At 44.8% G+C, this 17,413-nt stretch overlaps 2 non-coding genes across 2 annotated transcripts; both read right to left on the bottom strand.

Annotated features, from left to right (window-relative positions):
- Window positions 1-14,807: 14,807 nt before the first annotated feature.
- Window positions 14,808-14,881, bottom strand: trnai-aau (transfer RNA isoleucine (anticodon AAU)). Its single transcript has one exon. It is a non-coding gene; the product is annotated as a tRNA-Ile (tRNA).
- Window positions 14,882-17,076: 2,195 nt separating this feature from the next.
- Window positions 17,077-17,150, bottom strand: trnai-aau (transfer RNA isoleucine (anticodon AAU)). Its single transcript has one exon. It is a non-coding gene; the product is annotated as a tRNA-Ile (tRNA).
- Window positions 17,151-17,413: the final 263 nt, after the last annotated feature.

Genomic DNA, 17,413 nt, shown 5'->3' with positions numbered 1-17,413 from the left:
ACTACTCGAGCCTCCGTCATCTCGAGCCAGCAACCAACATGCGGGAACCAAACCTCGACCTAACAATGGCATTGCCAACACACGTCACTGCCAGCCTGCACATGAGCCTGATGTTTATGATAGGCTCCCAATCACGTTTCAGCCATGGCGCCACACATTTGAAGCCATGGTAGACAGGCCACGCAGAAACTGCCTTTTCTCATCAAGTATATAAAAAGAGAAACTTCAAACAGTTGGTAAAGGTTCCGACACTGGTACTTTACGGAACATAAAATGGCCTACCAGGAAGTGTGTAAGGAAATGGAGAGTTTTGGCACACGTTCAAGATTACCACATACATCCTTCGAAAGCTCGACAAATTTCTGAAGTTCAAAGTGGATGAAGCCACAAACTTCCCGAACTTGCGAAATTATGTACAGAAATCGCAGTGCAGATGGATGACTTGTCCAAATTGTGGCTGCTCAATTATCCCAACTATCTTCGCCCAACACTCACAACTCCAGGTCTACCTATGCAACGCATGGCGAGAGATGTATCGGAGCATAAGGCTGATACTGGCAGCGACTCATTTCACTAAGCTGGCCAAATTTCTTAAAGTAAGCCAGAACGCACAGCGTCCTTTTATGCAGTTAGCTCCGTACACCAGCTTCAGAAAAGATGCCAATCATTTTCCTCCGACAAATAAATTCCCCGGAACGACTGGCCACTTGTCCGTGCCTCTGGGTCCTACCCCGCCGAGGGCAGATGGGTATATAAGGTGGAGGTCACAGTTGGCAGCGGTGGCACGTGTCATACCTATACGAGACTGAACTCTCACATAAGATGACACCCGCATAGAAGCCAACTCACGCACTAAGAGGAACTGAACTGATTAAACATTTGTCATCCTTGTTTCTAAACAGGGAGTGTATTGGTTGGAGCGAATTTAATTCTTGTCATGAAGCACTCCAACCATAGGCTGGCATTCTGCCGATTGAACGGAAAAGAGCAGAGAAAGAAAAACCAGAGAAACCACCAGCCACAGATTAACAAGCATCCATTTTAGCTCAGATTGTGAAATTTTAGTTAAAAAAGAACTTCCTTCTATATTAAACCTAACCAGAAGGAAAGTGATGTTAGACGCTTCTCATCCAATTGTTCTGGAATTGTTGTATGTGTGATGGACGGTAAGATAAATAACTTCTCGATTACTGCTTTTATTCGATTGTGAATGTTACAAGAATGTTAGATATGTATGATATTCTTTATCAACAGTTTTCGCACTGCATTATGAAAGGATTTGGATTCTGAAGCTCTGACCTTCGGCCATATGCCTTTGTGCAGAGTTGAACCCAGCTGGAGAATTAGAGCTATGCTCACGTTAAGCTACACTCTGACAGAAACCGGTACAAGGAACCCCAACGTTACACATTGATGATGCCCTCTCTTAATTCCCCATGTGTTTTGAATCTCCTGTTTCTTTTGCTCGAACCTATTTTGTTTATGGAATCATTGTCCCCTTGTTTCTGGATCTCGTAATTTCCCAATTTCTCTAAACAATTCCTCGTTTCTGGGGCTGAAATGTCCTTTGTTTCTGGAGCACCTGATTCCCCCTCATTCTGGAGCGAATTAACATATTTCTGGACATAATTCCTCTGTTTCTGGAGTTCATAATTCTGGTGCTGGTGGAGAACCTAATTCCCCAGTTTGTCGTGTTAATTCCAATGTTTTAGGAGTTAATTCCCGTGTTTATGGAATTCATTCCTGTATTTAATGACATCCCATTCCATGTTTCTGGGGCAAATTTCTCTGTTCCTGAAGCTGCTAATTCCCATGTTTCAATTGCTCCTAATGCTCCTGTTACTGGAGCGACTAATACTCTAGCTTTTCGATGAACGTGTTCCCCTTTTTCTGGAGATATTTCATTTGTTGACATCATAGTTACCCGGTTTATGGAGCTCCAAATTGCATAGTTTATGAAGCATCTAATTGTGCTTTTTGCGTGGCTACCATTTCCACGATAAATATAGCTCCGAATTATATTGCTTGAGGTTCAGTCTCCAAATCCTCCTGCTGCAGGAATAGCTAATTTACCTGTGTCTTTAGCCAACTCTCTTCTTTCTAATCTTAATTCCTCTTTTTTTGCAGCTAATTTCGCTGTACAGTGTGAGTTCCCCCTGTTCCTGGAGCTCCCACTTCACCCTCTTCCAGGAGCTCCCCCTTCCCCCTGTTCCTGGAGCACCAGGTTGTACTTTATACGTGTCTGAGTGCGGCGATATATATAGCTGAATTGTCCACAATATCTGACGCCTGACCCTATTCTCTGTCGCTATTCACTGATCTCACTCTATGACCTGCGGCCCCACACCCGTACCCCTGAACCCAGGTCTACAAAATCGGCGGAATTATGAGAATGCTACAGAAAGAGGGGGATTTGGAGATCCAGAAATGGGACAAAAGGGATCTCTAAAATCAAGGTCAGGAAATGGGTATTGGTAGAGTTAACCCAAACCAGTGCAGTTAACAGAGAGCTCCCGAAGCAGGGTAAATATTTGCTATGTTAAAAGCTATTTTGAGCTGCTAAAACAGACAAACCTGAGCTTCAGAAACAGGAACATTGAAAGTACATTAAAGAGGGGCACTAACAACTCCATAAACAGGGAGCATTTGCTGAAGGAATCTGTCGAATTCGCAATGGCCTGCAAGTTGCCTTAGTTGGACGATGTAGCTCGGCGACGCAGCTCACCACTTCCTGGCCTTCAGAGCATTGACACGTGTAAAATCGATAGCTTGCCATCAGAACGCTTTCCTTCGGATTTATGTGCTCCCAGACCAGCGTACACAGTTCTTCAACGATTTGGTTGTTGGTTTCACCAGAGCTAGAAGATTCTTCATGAGGCCATAGGATATTACCCCACAGAGAGCGAGGAGGATCGCCCTTCGTTTAGCAGCGTTCTCGTCCCCTTCCAGCTCGTTGGCCACGAAGTTTTGGGCGAGTCGCTCCAGGAAAGCCGCCCAATCGTCCCCTTCTGAGAATTTCTTCAGGGTACAAACAGTTCTCTGCATTTTCACGTGATTGTTCGTTATCTCTTCGCCAGTTGTTAGTTACATTACTTTATTATAAGCCTGGGTACTGTTGACATGAGTAAGTGGGACCCAACTCCTTTATACAAAATCCAGAGTGTTGGTACAGGGTGGGAGGCCTGATTATATAAATTACTGGCATGGGATGTGGGCTCGCTTGGGACTCCATCAAGTATGCCCTTTGGTGGCCGTATTATACAGATTACTTCGGTTGTATATATAACCAGGTGTTCCTGTTGCAGGGGAATTAGGAGAGCACACTTTTTATATTCTATTCGGAGCTCCAAATTTCGGGAAATTCTCAGCCACATAAAAAGAACAATTAGCTGCTGCATAAACATCTGACTTTGGAGCTTCTTCAAAAAAGGGTATTCGCTTCAGAAGCAGGGCGAAAGTCTCCATAAACAGGCGTCTTAGCTCGAGAAAGTGCAGAACTGCTCCAGGAAAATAGGATTTAGGACGATATTAAGAGCCTCAGAAAAGGGTGAATTAGCTCCAGAAACGGGAATTAGTAGCAGGATCACGAAAATTAGGATCAGCAGAAATAGCTACCGTATCAGATCTAGGAATGCGTGAATTAGCTCCGGAACAAGTTAATTCACTCGAGGAACAGGGGAATTTGAAGCTCCCGGTAAAGGGGAATTTGAAGCTCCAGGAACAGGGGAATTAGGTCAAGGACAAGGGAGCTATCAGCAGAAATTGCGGAATTATGAGATACAGCATCAGGGCAAATAGCTCCAGGAACATGATTTTGCATAGAAACATAGACAATAGGTGCAGGAGTAGGCCATTCGGCTCTTCGAGCCTGCAGCATGATTCAGTAAGATCATGGCTGATCATTCACCTCAATACCCCTTTCCTGCTTTCTCTCCATACCCCTTGATCCCGTTATCCATAAGAGCATCTCAGTACCCCTTTCCTGCTTTCCCTCCATACTCCTTGATCTCTTTATCCGTAAGGGCGATATCAAACTCCCTTTGGATAGATCTAAATAACTGGCCTCAACAACTTTCTGTGATAGAGAATTCCACAGGCTAATAGCCCTCTGACTCAAGAAGTTTCTCCTCATTTCGGTCTTAAATGGCTTACCCCTTATCCTTCGACTGTGACCCCTGGGTCTGGACTAAACCAGTATCGGGAACATTCTTCTGCCTCTAAACTGTCCACTCCCGTCAGTATGTTTATGTTTCTATGAGATCCATTCTCATTTTTCTAAACTCCAGTGAATACAGGCACAGTCGATCCAGTATCTCCTCATTTGTCAATCCTGCCATCCCGGGAATCAGTCTGGTGAACCTTCGCTGCACTCCTTCAATAGCAAGAACGTCCTTTCTCAGATTGGGAGAACAAAACTAACACAATATTCCAGTGAGGCCTCAACAAGGCCCTGTACAAAAGTATTAAAATATCCCTGCTCCTATACTCAAATCCCCTAGCTATGAAGACCATTTGCCTTCTTCACCGCCTGCTGTACATGAATGCCAACTTTCAATGACTGATGTACCATGACTCCCAGATCTCGTTGCACCTTGCCTTTTCCAAATCTGTCGCCACTCAGATAATATTCTGCATTCCTGTTTTTGCCACCAAAGTGGATATTCTCACATTTATCCACATTTTACTGCATCTGCCATGCATTTGCCCACTCAACTAAACAGTCCAAGTCACCCTGCAGCCTCTTGGCATCCTCTTAACAGCTCAGACAGCAAACCAGCTTAGTATCAACTGCAAGCTTGGAGATATTACACTCAATTCCTTCATCAAAATCATTGATGTATATTGTAAATAGCTGGGGCCCCAGCACTGAACCCTGCAGCACCACACTTGTCACTGTCTGCCATTCTGAAAAGGACCCGTGTATCCTGACACGCTGCGTCCTGTCTGCCATACAGTTCTCTATCCACTTCAATTACTTACCCCCAATATTTGTGCTTTAATTTTGCCACTAAAGCCTTGTGTGGACCCTTGTCAAGAGCCTTTCTGAAAATCCAAATACACCAGATCCACTGGTTCTCCCTTGTCCACTCTACTAGTTATGTCCTCAAAAAATTCTGGAAGATTTGTTAAGCATGATTTCCCTTTCATAAAACCAATGCTTACTTAGACCGATCCTGTCACTGCTTTCCGAATGCGCTGCTATTTCATCTTTAACAACTGATTCCAACATCTTCCCCACTGCCGATGTCAGGCTAACTGGTCTATAATTCCCCGTTTTCTCTCTCCCTCCTTTTCTGAAAAGTGGTATTACATTAGCTACCCTCCAGTCCATAGTAACTGATCCAGAGTCGAAAGGCTGTTGGACAATGATCACGAATGCATCCACTATTTCTGGGGCCACTTCCTGAAGTATTCTGGGATGCAGATTATCAGGCCCTTGGGATTTATCTGCCTTCAATCCCAGCAATTTCGATAACAAAATATGCTGACTAATAAGGATTTCCTTCAGTTCTTCCTTCTCGCTCGACACTCGGTCCCCTCGTATTTCCAGAAGGTTATTTGTGTCTTCATTCATGAAGACAGAACTGAAGTATTTGTTCAATTGGTATGCCATTTCTTTCTTCCCCATTATAAATTCATCTGATTCTGACAGCAAGGGACCTTCGTTTGTCTTCACTAATATTTTTCTCTTCACATATCTATCGAAGCTTTTGCAGTCAGTTTTTATGTTCCCAGCAAACTCCCCCTCATATTCTATTTTCCAACTTCTAATTAAACCCTAGGTCCTCTGCTGAATTCTAAATTTCACCCAATTCTTAGGTTTTCTCCTTTTTCTGGCCTATTTATATTCCTCTTCCTTGGATTTAACACTATCCCTAATTCGGCTTGTTTGCCACAGTTGAGCCACATTGCCCGCTTTGTTTTACTCCAGACACAGGTGTCCAATTGTTGAAGTTCAACCATGACATCTTTAAATATCTGCCATTGCCTATCCAACGTCGACGCTTTATGTAACATTCGCCAGTCTATTCTAGCCAATTCATGTCTCATACCATCGAAGTTAACTTTCCTTAAGTTCAGGACCCTAGTCTCTGAATTAATTGTGTTGCTCTCCATCTTAATAAAGACTTCTACCATATTTTGGTCACTCTTCCCCAAGGGGCCTCGCACAACAAGATTGCTAATTAGTCATTTCTAATTACATATCACCCAGTCAAGGATGGCCAGCCTTCTAGTTGGTTCCTCGACATATTGGTGTCGAAAACCATTCCTAGCACACTCCAGGAAATCCTCCTCCACCTTATTGCTACCAGTGTGGCCAACCCAATCAATATTTGGATTAAAGTCGCTCATGATAACTGCTGTACCTTTATTGCACGCACCCCTACTTGCTTGTTTGCTGTTGTCCCCAACCTCACTACTACTGCTTGGTGGTCTGTACACAAAGTCCACGAGCGTTTTCTGCCCTTTGGTATTCCGCAGCTCTACCCGTACCGATTCCAGATCATCCAAGCTAATGTCCTTCTTTACTATTGCGTTAATTTCCTCTTTAACCAGCAACACTACCCCACATCCTTTTCCTTTTTGTCTATGGTTCCTGAATGTTGAATACCTCTGTATGTCGTGTTCCCTGCCTTGGTCATCCTGCAGCCATATCTCCGAAATCCCAATTATATCATATTCGTTAATATATGTATGCGCAGTAAGTTCATCTACCTTATTACGAATACTCCTCGCATTGAGGCACAGAGCCCTGAGGCTTGTATTTTTAACAAACTTTCTCCCTTTAGATTTTGGCTGTAATGTGGCCGTTTATAATTTTTACCTTGTGTTTCTCTGCTCTCCATTTTTACCTTTCTTCTTTCCATCATATGCTTCTGCCCCCATTCGACGTCCCTCAATCTCCCTGCATAGGTTCCTACCCCCTGGTTTATTAGTTTAATACCTCCTCAACAGCACTAACAAACACTTCCCCTAAGACATTGATTTTGGTCCTGCCCAGTTTCAGACCATCCGGTTTTTACTGGGCCCACCTCCCCCAGAACCGGTTCCAATATCCAAGGACTTTGAGTCGCTCCCTCCTGCACCACTCCTCAAGCCACGTATTCATCTTAGCTATCCTGCTAACTCTACTCTGACTAGCACGTGGCACTGGCAGCCATCTTGAGATTACTACCTTTGAGATCTACGTTTTAATTTAACTCCTAGATTCCTAAATTCAGCTTGTAGGACCTCATCCCGTTTTTCCACATATATCATTGGTACCTATATGCACCACGACAACTGGCTTGTCACGCTCCACCTCCAGAATTTCCTGCAGCCACTCCGGGAAATACTTGAACATTGCACCATGGAGGCAACATACCATCCTGGAGTCTCGGTTGCGACTGCAGAAACGCCTATCTATTCCCCTTACAATAGAATCCCCAATTACTAAAGCTCTCCCGTTCTTTTTCCTGCCCTCCTGTGCATCAGATCCACCCACGGTGCCATGAACTTTGCTGCTGGCTACCCGTGTTGAGCCATCTCCACCAACAATATCCAAAACGGTATATTTGTCTTGGAGGGAGATGACTCAGGGGAGCCACGCACTGCCTTCCCGTTCCTGTCCTGATTGATGATAACCCATTACCTATCTGCCTGTGGAACCTTTAACTGCGTTGTGAGCAACTCATTAAACGTGCTATTCTCGAAATCCTCAGCATCGTGGATGCTCCACAGTGAATCCATCCGCAGCTCCATTGCCCTAATGCGGTCGCAAGAAATAGTCAATATAACTCCAGAAACAGGGTAATTTCCTGATGAAACTGGATGTTAACTAGAAACAGAAGATATAGCGCTCGAGACAGCGAAGTAGCTCCATAAACATGGGAAATGGGATCTCCGGAGACATGGAATGTAAAAGAAAAATAATGCGGCTGCTGGATTCTTGAATAATAGCAGAAAATGCGTGAAATTTCAGCAGGTGAGGCAGCATCTGTGCTGAAAAGCAGAGTTAACGTTTCGGGTAGATGACACTTCGTCAGAACTGCAGAATCTTGGAAAAGAACAGATTCTTGAATTAAACATGAATACAAAAGCAAAATATTGTGGATAGAAACATAGAAACATAGAAAATAGGTGCAGGAGCAGGACATTCAGCCCTTCTAGCCTGCACCGCCATTCAATGAGTTCATGGCTGAACCTGAAACTTCAGTACCCCCTTCCTGCTTTCTCGCCATAACCCTTGATCGCCCGAGTAGTAAGGACTTCATCTAACTCCCTTTTGAATATATTTAGTGAATTGGCCTCAACTACTTTCTGTGGTAGAGAATTCCACAGGTTCACCACTCTCTGGGTGAAGAAGTTTCTCCACATCTCGGTCCGAAATGGCTTACCCCTTATCCTCAGACTGTGACCCCTGGTTCTGGACTTCCCCAACATTGGGAACATTCTTCCTGCATCTAACCTGTCTAAACCCGTCAGAATTTTAAACGTTTCTATGCGGTCCCCTCTCATTCTTCTGAACTCCAGTGAATACAAGCCCAGTTGATGCAGTCTTTCTTGATAGGTCAGTCCCGCCATCACGGGAATCAGTCTGGTGAACCTTCGCTGCACTCCCTCAATAGCAAGAATGTCCTTCCTCAAGTTAGGAGAACAAAACTGTACGCAATACTCCAGGTGTGGCCTCACCAAGGCCCTGTACAACTGTAGCAACACCTCCCTGCCCCTGTATTCAAATTCCCTCGCTATGAAGGCCAACATGCCATTTGCTTCCTTAACCGCCTGCTGTACCTGCATGCTAACCTTCAATTACTGATGTACCATGACACACAGGTCTCGTTGCACCTTCCCTTTTCCTAATCTGTCACCATTCAGATAATAGTCTGTCTCTCTGTTTTTACCACCAAAGTGGATAACCTCACATTTATCCACATTATACTTCATCTGCCATGCATTTGCCCAGTCACCTAACCTATCCAAGTCATTCTGCAGCCTAATTGCATCCTCCTCGCAGCTCACACTGCCACTCAACTTAGTGTCATCCGCAAATCTGGAGATACTGCATTTAATCCCCTCGTCTAAATCATTAATGTACAATGTAAACAGCTGGGGCCCCAGCGCAGAGCCTTGCGGCACCCAACTAGTCACTGCCTGCCATTCTGAAAAGTACGCGTTTAGTCCTACACTTTGCTTCCTGTCTGACAACCAGTTCTCAATCCACGTCAGCACACAACCCCCAATCCCATGTGCTTTAACTTTGCACATTAATCTCTTGTGTGGGACCTTGTCGAAATCCTTCTGAAAGTCCAAATATACCACATCAACTGGTTCTCCTTTGTCCACTTTACTGGAAACATCCTCAAAAAATTCCAGAAGATTTGTCAAGCATGATTTCCCTTTCACAAATCCATGCGGACTTGGACCTATCATGTCACCATTTTCCAGATGCACTGCTATGACATCCTTAACAATTGATTCCATCATTTTACCCACGACTGAGGTCAGGCTGACCGGTCGATAATTCCCTGTTTTCTCTCTCCCTCCTTTTTTAAAAAGTGGGGTTACATTGGCTACCCTCCACTCCATAGGAACTGATCCAGAGTCAATGGAATGTTGGAAATGACTGTCAATGCATCCGCTATTTCCAAGGCCACCTCCTTAAGTACTCTGGGATGCAGTCCATCTGGCCATGGGGATTTATTGGCCTTCGATCGCATGAATTTCCCCAACACAATTTCCCGACTAATAAAGATTTCCCTCAGATCTCCCTCCTTACTAGACCCTCTGACCCTTTTTATATCCGGAAGGTTGTTTGTATCCTCCTTAGTGAATACCGAACCAAAGTACTTGTTCAATTGGTCTGCCATTTCTTTGTTCCTCGTTATGACTGCCCCGGATTCTGACTGCAGGGGACCTACGTTTGTCTTTACTAACCGTTTTCTCTTTACCGACCTATAGAAACTTTTGCAATCGACCTTAATGTTCCCTGCAAGCTTCTTCTCGTATTCTATTTTCCCTGCCCTAATCAAACCCTTTGTCCTCCTCTGCTGAGTTCTAAATTTCTCCCAGTCCCCAGGTTCGCTGCTATTTCTGGCCAATTTGTATGCCACTTCCTTGGCTTTAATACTATCCCTGATTTCCCTAGATAGCCACGGTAGAGCCACCTTCCCTTTTTTATTTTTACGCCAGACAGGAATGTACAAGTGTTGTAATTCATCCATGCGGTCTCTAAATGTCTGCCATTGCCCATCCACAGTCAACCACCGAAGTATCATTCGCCAATCTATCCTAGCCAATTCACGCCTCATACCTTCAAAGTTACCCTTCTTTAAGTTCTGGACCATGGTCTCTGAATTTACTGTTTCATTCTCCATCCTAATACAGAATTCCACCATATTATGGTCAATCTTCCCCAAGGTGCCTCGCACAATGAGATTGCTAATTAATCCTCTCTCATTGCACAACACCCAGTCTAAGATGGCCTCCCCCCTAGTTGGTTCCTCAACATATTGGTCTAGAAAACCATCCCTTATGCACTCCAGGAAATCCTCCTCCACCGTATTGCTTCCAGTTTGGCAAGCCCAATCTCTGTGCATATTAAAGTGACCCATTATAACTGCTACACCTTTATTGCATGCACCCCTAATTTCCTATTTGATGCCCTCCCCAACATCCCTATTACTGTTTGGAGGTCTGTACACAACTCCTACTATCGTTTTATGCCCTTTGGTGTTCTGCAGCTCTACCCATATAGATTCCACATCATCCAAGCTAATGTCTTTCCTAACTATTGCATTAATCTCTTCTTAACCAACAATGCTACCCCACCTCCTTTTCCTTTTATTCTATCCTTCCTGAATGTTGAATACTCCTGAATGTTGAGTTCCCAGCCCTGATCATCCTGGAGCCACGTCTCCATAATCCCAATCACATCATATTTATTAAACATTTATTTGCACAATTAATTCATCCACCTTATTGCAGATACTCCTTGCATTAAGACAGAAAGCCTTCAGGCTTGTTTTTTTAACACCCTTTGTCCTTTTAGAATTTTGCTGTACAGTGGCTCTTTTTGTTCTTTGCCTTGGGTTTCTCCGCCCTCCACTTTTCCTCATCTCCTTTCTGTCTTTTGCTTTTGCCTCCTTTTTGTTTCCCTCTGTCTCCCTGCATTGGTTCCCATCCCCCTGCCATATTAGTTTAAATCCTCCCCATCAGCACTAGCAAACACTGCCCCGAGGACATTGGTTCTGGTCCTGCTCAGGTGCAGACCGTCCGGTTTGTACTGGTCCCACCTCCCCCAGAACCGGTTCCAATGCCCCAGGAATTTGAATCCCTCCCTGCTGCACCACTGCTCAAGCCACGTATTCATCTGCGCTAACCTGCGATTCCTACTCTGACTATCACGTGGCACTGGTAGCAATCCCAAGATTACTACTTTTGTGGTCCTACTTTTTAACTTAGCTCCTAGCTCCTTAAATTCGTTTCGTAAGACCTCATCCCTTTTTTTACCTATGTCGTTGGTAGCAATGTGCACCACGACAACTGGCTGTCCTCCCTCCCATTTCAGAATGTCCTGCACCCGCTCCGAGACATCCTTGACCCTTGCACCAGGAAGGCAACATACCATCCTGGAGTCTCGGTCGCGGCCGCAGAAACGCCTCACCATTGAATCCCCTACCACTATTGCTGTCCCACTCTTTTTCTTGCCCTCCTGTGCAGCAGAGCCAGCCACGGTGCCATGAACTTGGCTGCTGCTGCCCTCCCCTGATGAGTCATCCCCCTCAACAGTACTCAAAGCAGTGTATCTGTTATGCAGGGGGATGACCGCAGGGGACCCCTGCACTACCTTACTTGCACTACTCTTCCTGCTGGTCTTCCATTCCCTAGCTGGCTGTGGACCCTTTCCCTGCGGTAAGACCAACTCACTACACGTGATGCTCACGTCATTCTCAGCATAGTGGATGCTCCAGAGCGAATCCACCCTCAGCTCCAACTCCGCAACGCGGACAGTCAGGAGCTGGAGGTGGATACACTTCCTGCACACGTAGTCGTCAGGGACACCAGAAGTGTCCCCGAGTTTCCACATTGTACAGTAGGAGCATAACACCCGACCGAGCTCTCCTGCCATGACTTAACCCTTAGATACCCTTAAATTGGTAATAACAATGTTAAAAGTTACTGACTAATATAAGAAGAAAAAGAAAAACTACTCACCAATCACCAGCCAATCACTTCAGCCCTAGGTTGTGATGTCACCGTTGTTTATTTCTTTGCCTTCTTCCTCTAGCTGCACCGGTACGCCTCTCGCCGAACCCGGACTCGCGCTGCTCCGAGCTCCCGCCTCCTCGACTGACTGCTCGAACTGCCTGACTCCCGCTGGCCTTTATAGGCCTCTCGCCGACCCTTAACTCGCGCTGCTCCGAGCTCCCGCCTCCTCGACTGATTGCTCGAACTGCTCGACTCCCGCTGGCCTTTATAGGCCTCTCGCCGACCCTGGACTCGCGCTGCTCCGAGCTCCCACCTCCTCGACTGAATGCTCGACCTGCTCAACTCCCGCTGGCCTTTATAGGCCTCTCGCCGACCCAGTACTCGCGCTGCTCCGAACTCCCGCCTCCTCGATTGACTGCCAATGATGCTCGAATCTGGAATGAAAACTGAAAATGCTGTAAATCTCAGCAGGTCAGGCAGCATCTGTGGAGAGGAATTAACTAATACAAAAGCAAAATACTGGGGATGCTGGAATCTGGAACGAAAAGAGAAAATATAGATCTTCCCCTCTCCCAATCAGTGCTTCTAAGAATCGGTTCTTTTCCAAATCTCTCCAGTTCTGACAAAGTGTCATCGACCAGAAACGTTATCATTGCTTCCTCTCCACGGGAGATACTGCCTGACCTGCTGAGATTTCCAGCATTTTATGTTTTTACTACAATTGACGTGTCCCAAAACTCTGTCCACTTATTAGCTGTCCTGTGCGATCGCTTAGGTTCCTCTTGCATATAATTTGGCAATGGAGGATGAGTAATATAGATTCAAAGATATAACCAGGAAATACATTTACAACATACAGGTGCTCTCTGCAATACAATTATTTAAAAAAACTTTGCATTATAATAGACAAACACTAACGCAGGTAAGTATATTTGTTTATATATCAAAGCACAACTCACAGCTGCACGTTTCACTAACACAAATACACCACAATATATTTACAACTATCACAGCTCAAAGAAGATTTTACTCGCTGCGAATCCTCGGCAAATGCTGCTGTGCCTGTTTTTAGCGTGCTTGTGCTCGGGGCATGGGAAGATTTGGCCGGGCCGTTGTATATCGCAGCTGCATTTCCCTCCCTCAGAGCCTGAGAGATCCGCCAGCACGGGAGGAGCGTTTAATTTATCGCCTAATGCCCTTCTCCAAAATGTGAAGGGACGTAAAACTGGGCATAGTACCGATAGAAAGTAACACAAAAAGTGCGAATGATTCTAACAAAATTAAAGTTGAAAATTATTATCACGCAACAGCTGAACCGCCCATCCCTCAAGCAATGTCCTGATATGAAACCAGCCTCTTCCCTAAAAATGAAGGGAACACAAAATAACCAGAAATTGCTGAAACCTGGGAGTGAACCAGGAATCTTTAAACCAACCTTCCAACACTCTCTCAAATGAGCCATTTCGGCATTACAACAAATTAAAGAAAACTTTCACACCACTTTTTTAAAGAAAACCTAACATCTGGAGAAATTACCCCGACGACACAACCCTCACTTCAGGGCAGTGAGTCCCGACCAGATCTCGGAGTTCAGTTTGTGTGAATGTATTAGGAAACTCTTAATGCCCAGGTTGCGTTATCACTGCCACGGCCCGGGCACTGCCTGATTCTAGATTTGGACACATTGCTAAGTTCAAACTGTTGCATTTTTCTTACTGGCAATGAATTGACTGATAGACATGCTGTGAGAAGCTAGGGTGATGCAGCGTAAGAAGAAAAATTCAAGTCTAAAGATAACCGAGATTGTATTGACACTTGCAGTTAAATATTGCCAAGATTTACATTGTCAATTAGCAATGAAAGAGATCTCGTCATTGAACGCTGGCTTTAAAACACCAGGCACAGAAGTGTATTTTGTATCGCAACAATGAATAATGCGCTGCTGATGGTTGCAGCAGCAGCAGTGTGATAAACTGCAAATTTGTTCATAAACAGCCGTTTACATTGCACTAAAAACAACCGTAAATACTATGCTCGGCGGCCAGCAATCGAGCCCAGATCACAGTATTAAGAGCGCCGAACCGAATCTCGAGACCACCAAGGAAGCTACTGCAAGTTTGTGTGCCAAGAAGCAGACCAACCCAGTCTTTCCTGCTTGCTCCTTCGAAAATCTCACCACATTTGCGCCAGATAAAACTGTTGGCAGCAAATGTCCGTCATCCACAGCATCACGTGCGGGTAGGCATCCACTGTAATCTATTTAATTCTGTCCGTTTCTCGGGATTTTTCACTCTCGGTGCCGGGTGAACATTTCATTTAGTGTTTTTGTCCTGAACTGCTGTCTTTTGCCCATCTCCAGGCGACAGAACCGTTCTGTCTGTCTGTTCCTACTTTTGAGCATTTATGGGAACAGGCCTCCGGTTCATCCTTCATCAGCAAACCAAGAAACAGAAATAAACAGGAAGATGTGCCTCTCCACCCCGTCGGCAAAGAAGCAATGACTGTTATTCCAAATAATTCCCAACCCTTGGGATTCTGTGTGGATTTGTTTCATTATAAAGATTTGATTTTCAACGTGACTAAAAACCGAATAAAAATTATGAAAAACACTGGAATGGCCCGTACGGGGATCGAACCCGCAATCTTGGTGTTATTAACACCACGCTCCAACCAACTGAGCTAACCGGCCACAAATTGTGTTAACGTTGCGTGAAAGCTCAGTCTGCGGGGATTGTGTTTCCAACTCACACTGGATGACAGATTTACTGCATAAACATTGAACACATCACATCGCTTAAACACTGTTCACTGTTCATCTACAACACTGCGCAGAGTGTAAATAGAACGTAACAGAAAAAGAGCGCTAAATCTAAAAACAATTCATGTTGAAAATTATTATCACGCAACCGCTGAACAGCCCACTGTCCCGATATAAAACAGCCACTACCCTTAGAATGAAGGGAACGCGAAATAACCAAAAATTGCTGAAACACGGGACTGAGCCATGAAACATCTGGATCTTCAGTCAAACGCCTTCCCAACTGAACTATTTCGGTCTGACAGTGAACGAAGCAAAGTTTTCTCACACCTTTTTGAAAGAAAACCTGACCCCGGAAGGTATTGCCCCACCCACTCTGTCCTCGTTTCGGGGCAATGGGACCCAAACACATCTCAGAGCTCAGGTTGTGTCAATGTAAAGTATAATGATACCGAAAATCTTAATGCTCATGTTCCGTTATCACTGCCCACGATCCAGGCAGTGGTCTTGTACACGTTGCTAAGTTCAAAATGTGTATTATTTCGCACTGGCAATGAATTAACTGATATCTGTGCTGTGATCAACTAGGTTACTTCGGGTGATGTCGTGCAAGAACGTAATGGAAGCCTAATTATAATGGTGATTGTTTTCACACTGCAGTTAAATGTTGGCAAACGTACAGTGTCAATCAGCAATTCTAGTTCCACATGTTGATTTAATGTTCTGCTGCAGTGTTCATAAAGAAACAAAGCTTGCACAACAGGCTCGATCTCACCGTCTTGAAGACACAGTGAAATATACTGTAGAGTTTATAACTGTTTGAGAACATAAAATGTCAGTAAAATACCCCGTTCTTTTCTCGACACTGATGGGCTGTGAAAGGGAGACCGGCCGAAGTCCCACATAGCCGCACTGACCCCGAGGCAAGGTGAAATTCTAACAGGTTCAGTCCATAGCAGTGCTATGCTGAAGAGAGATAAGTGTCGCGAATCAAGGAGAAACTGAATAATACTGATGTTGAATGTCGGTTAGATCAATCACTCCATGAATTCACTGCTGGGAAATTCAGAGCTTGTAAATTGCCTGTGAACGCTAAACATAGACACACAGTGAGCCAATGTTCAATATAGGAGGGGCCCTGGCAAAATGAATGCTCGGGATAAGTTATCAGTGGCCATGGCCCAGGCATTCAATGATTCCAGTCTTGCAGACGTTGCTAAGTTTAAAATGCTGAATATTTCCACACTGGCAATGCATTGACAGATGGTAAGCTAGAGTGATGTGCCGCAAAAATGTTCACGGAAGGCTAAAGTTAGCCATGATTGGCAACATTTACGGTGTCAATCAGCACTTGTTTAGCGAGATCTCCTCATTGACTGCTGACTTTGAAACGGAAGGCACAGAAGTGTGTGTTGTATCACGACAACGAATGATGCGCTGCTGATGGTTGGGGCAGCAAGAGTGCAGTAAGCTGTAAATTTGTTCAGGAACAGCCTAGCAATTTAAACGTCCGGAAATACAATGTTCCCTGACCGTGAACCGAACCCTGGCCGCAGAGGTGAAAGCGCCGAAACCTAACCACTAGACCACCAGGGAAGCTGCTACACATTTGCTTGCCAACACAGTCTTTCCTGCTTGCTCCTTCCAAATTCTCACCACATTCGCGCCAGGTAAAACTGTTCGCTGCAAATGGCATTTTTTGTGGAGAACACCAAAGATATGTCCGCGCATCCACAGCATCACGTGCGGGTAGTCATCCACTGAAATCTATTTAATTCTGTCCGTTTCTCGGGATTTTTCACTCTCTGTGTCGGGTGAACATTTCATTTAGTGTTTTTGTCCTGAACTGCTGACTTTTGCCCATCTCCAGCCGACAGAACCGTTCTGTCTGTCTGTTCCGACTTTTGAGCATTTACGGGAACAGGTCTCCGGTTCATCCTTTATCAGCAAACCAAGAAACAGAAATAAACAGAAAGATGTGCCTCTCCACCCCGTCGGCAAAGAAGCAATGACTGTTATTCCAAATAATTCCCAAACCTTGGGATTCTGTGTGGATTTGTTTCATTATAAAGATTTGATTTTCAACGTGACTAAAAACCGAATAGAAATTATGAAAAACACTGGAATGGCCCGTACTGGGATCGAACCCGCGACCTTGGCGTTATTAGCACCACGCTCTAACCAACTGAACTAACCGGCCACAAATTGTGTTAACGTTGCGTGAAAGCTCAGTCTGCGGGGATTGTGTTTCAAACTCAAACTGGATGACAGATTTACTGCGTAAACATTGAACACATCACATCGCTTAAACATTGTTCACTGTTCATCTACAACACTGCGCAGAGTGTAAATAGAACGTAACAGAACGTAACAGCTAAATCTAAAAACAATTCATGTTGAAAATTATTATCACGCAACCGCTGAACAGCCCACTGTCCCGATATATAATCAGCCACTACCCTT

The sequence above is a fragment of the Pristiophorus japonicus genome, chromosome 33 (genome assembly GCF_044704955.1).
Source record: "Pristiophorus japonicus isolate sPriJap1 chromosome 33, sPriJap1.hap1, whole genome shotgun sequence".
NCBI lineage: Eukaryota > Metazoa > Chordata > Chondrichthyes > Pristiophoridae > Pristiophorus > Pristiophorus japonicus.
Note: the sequence above shows the minus strand (reverse complement) of the source record. Positions and strands in the feature narration are given on the sequence as shown.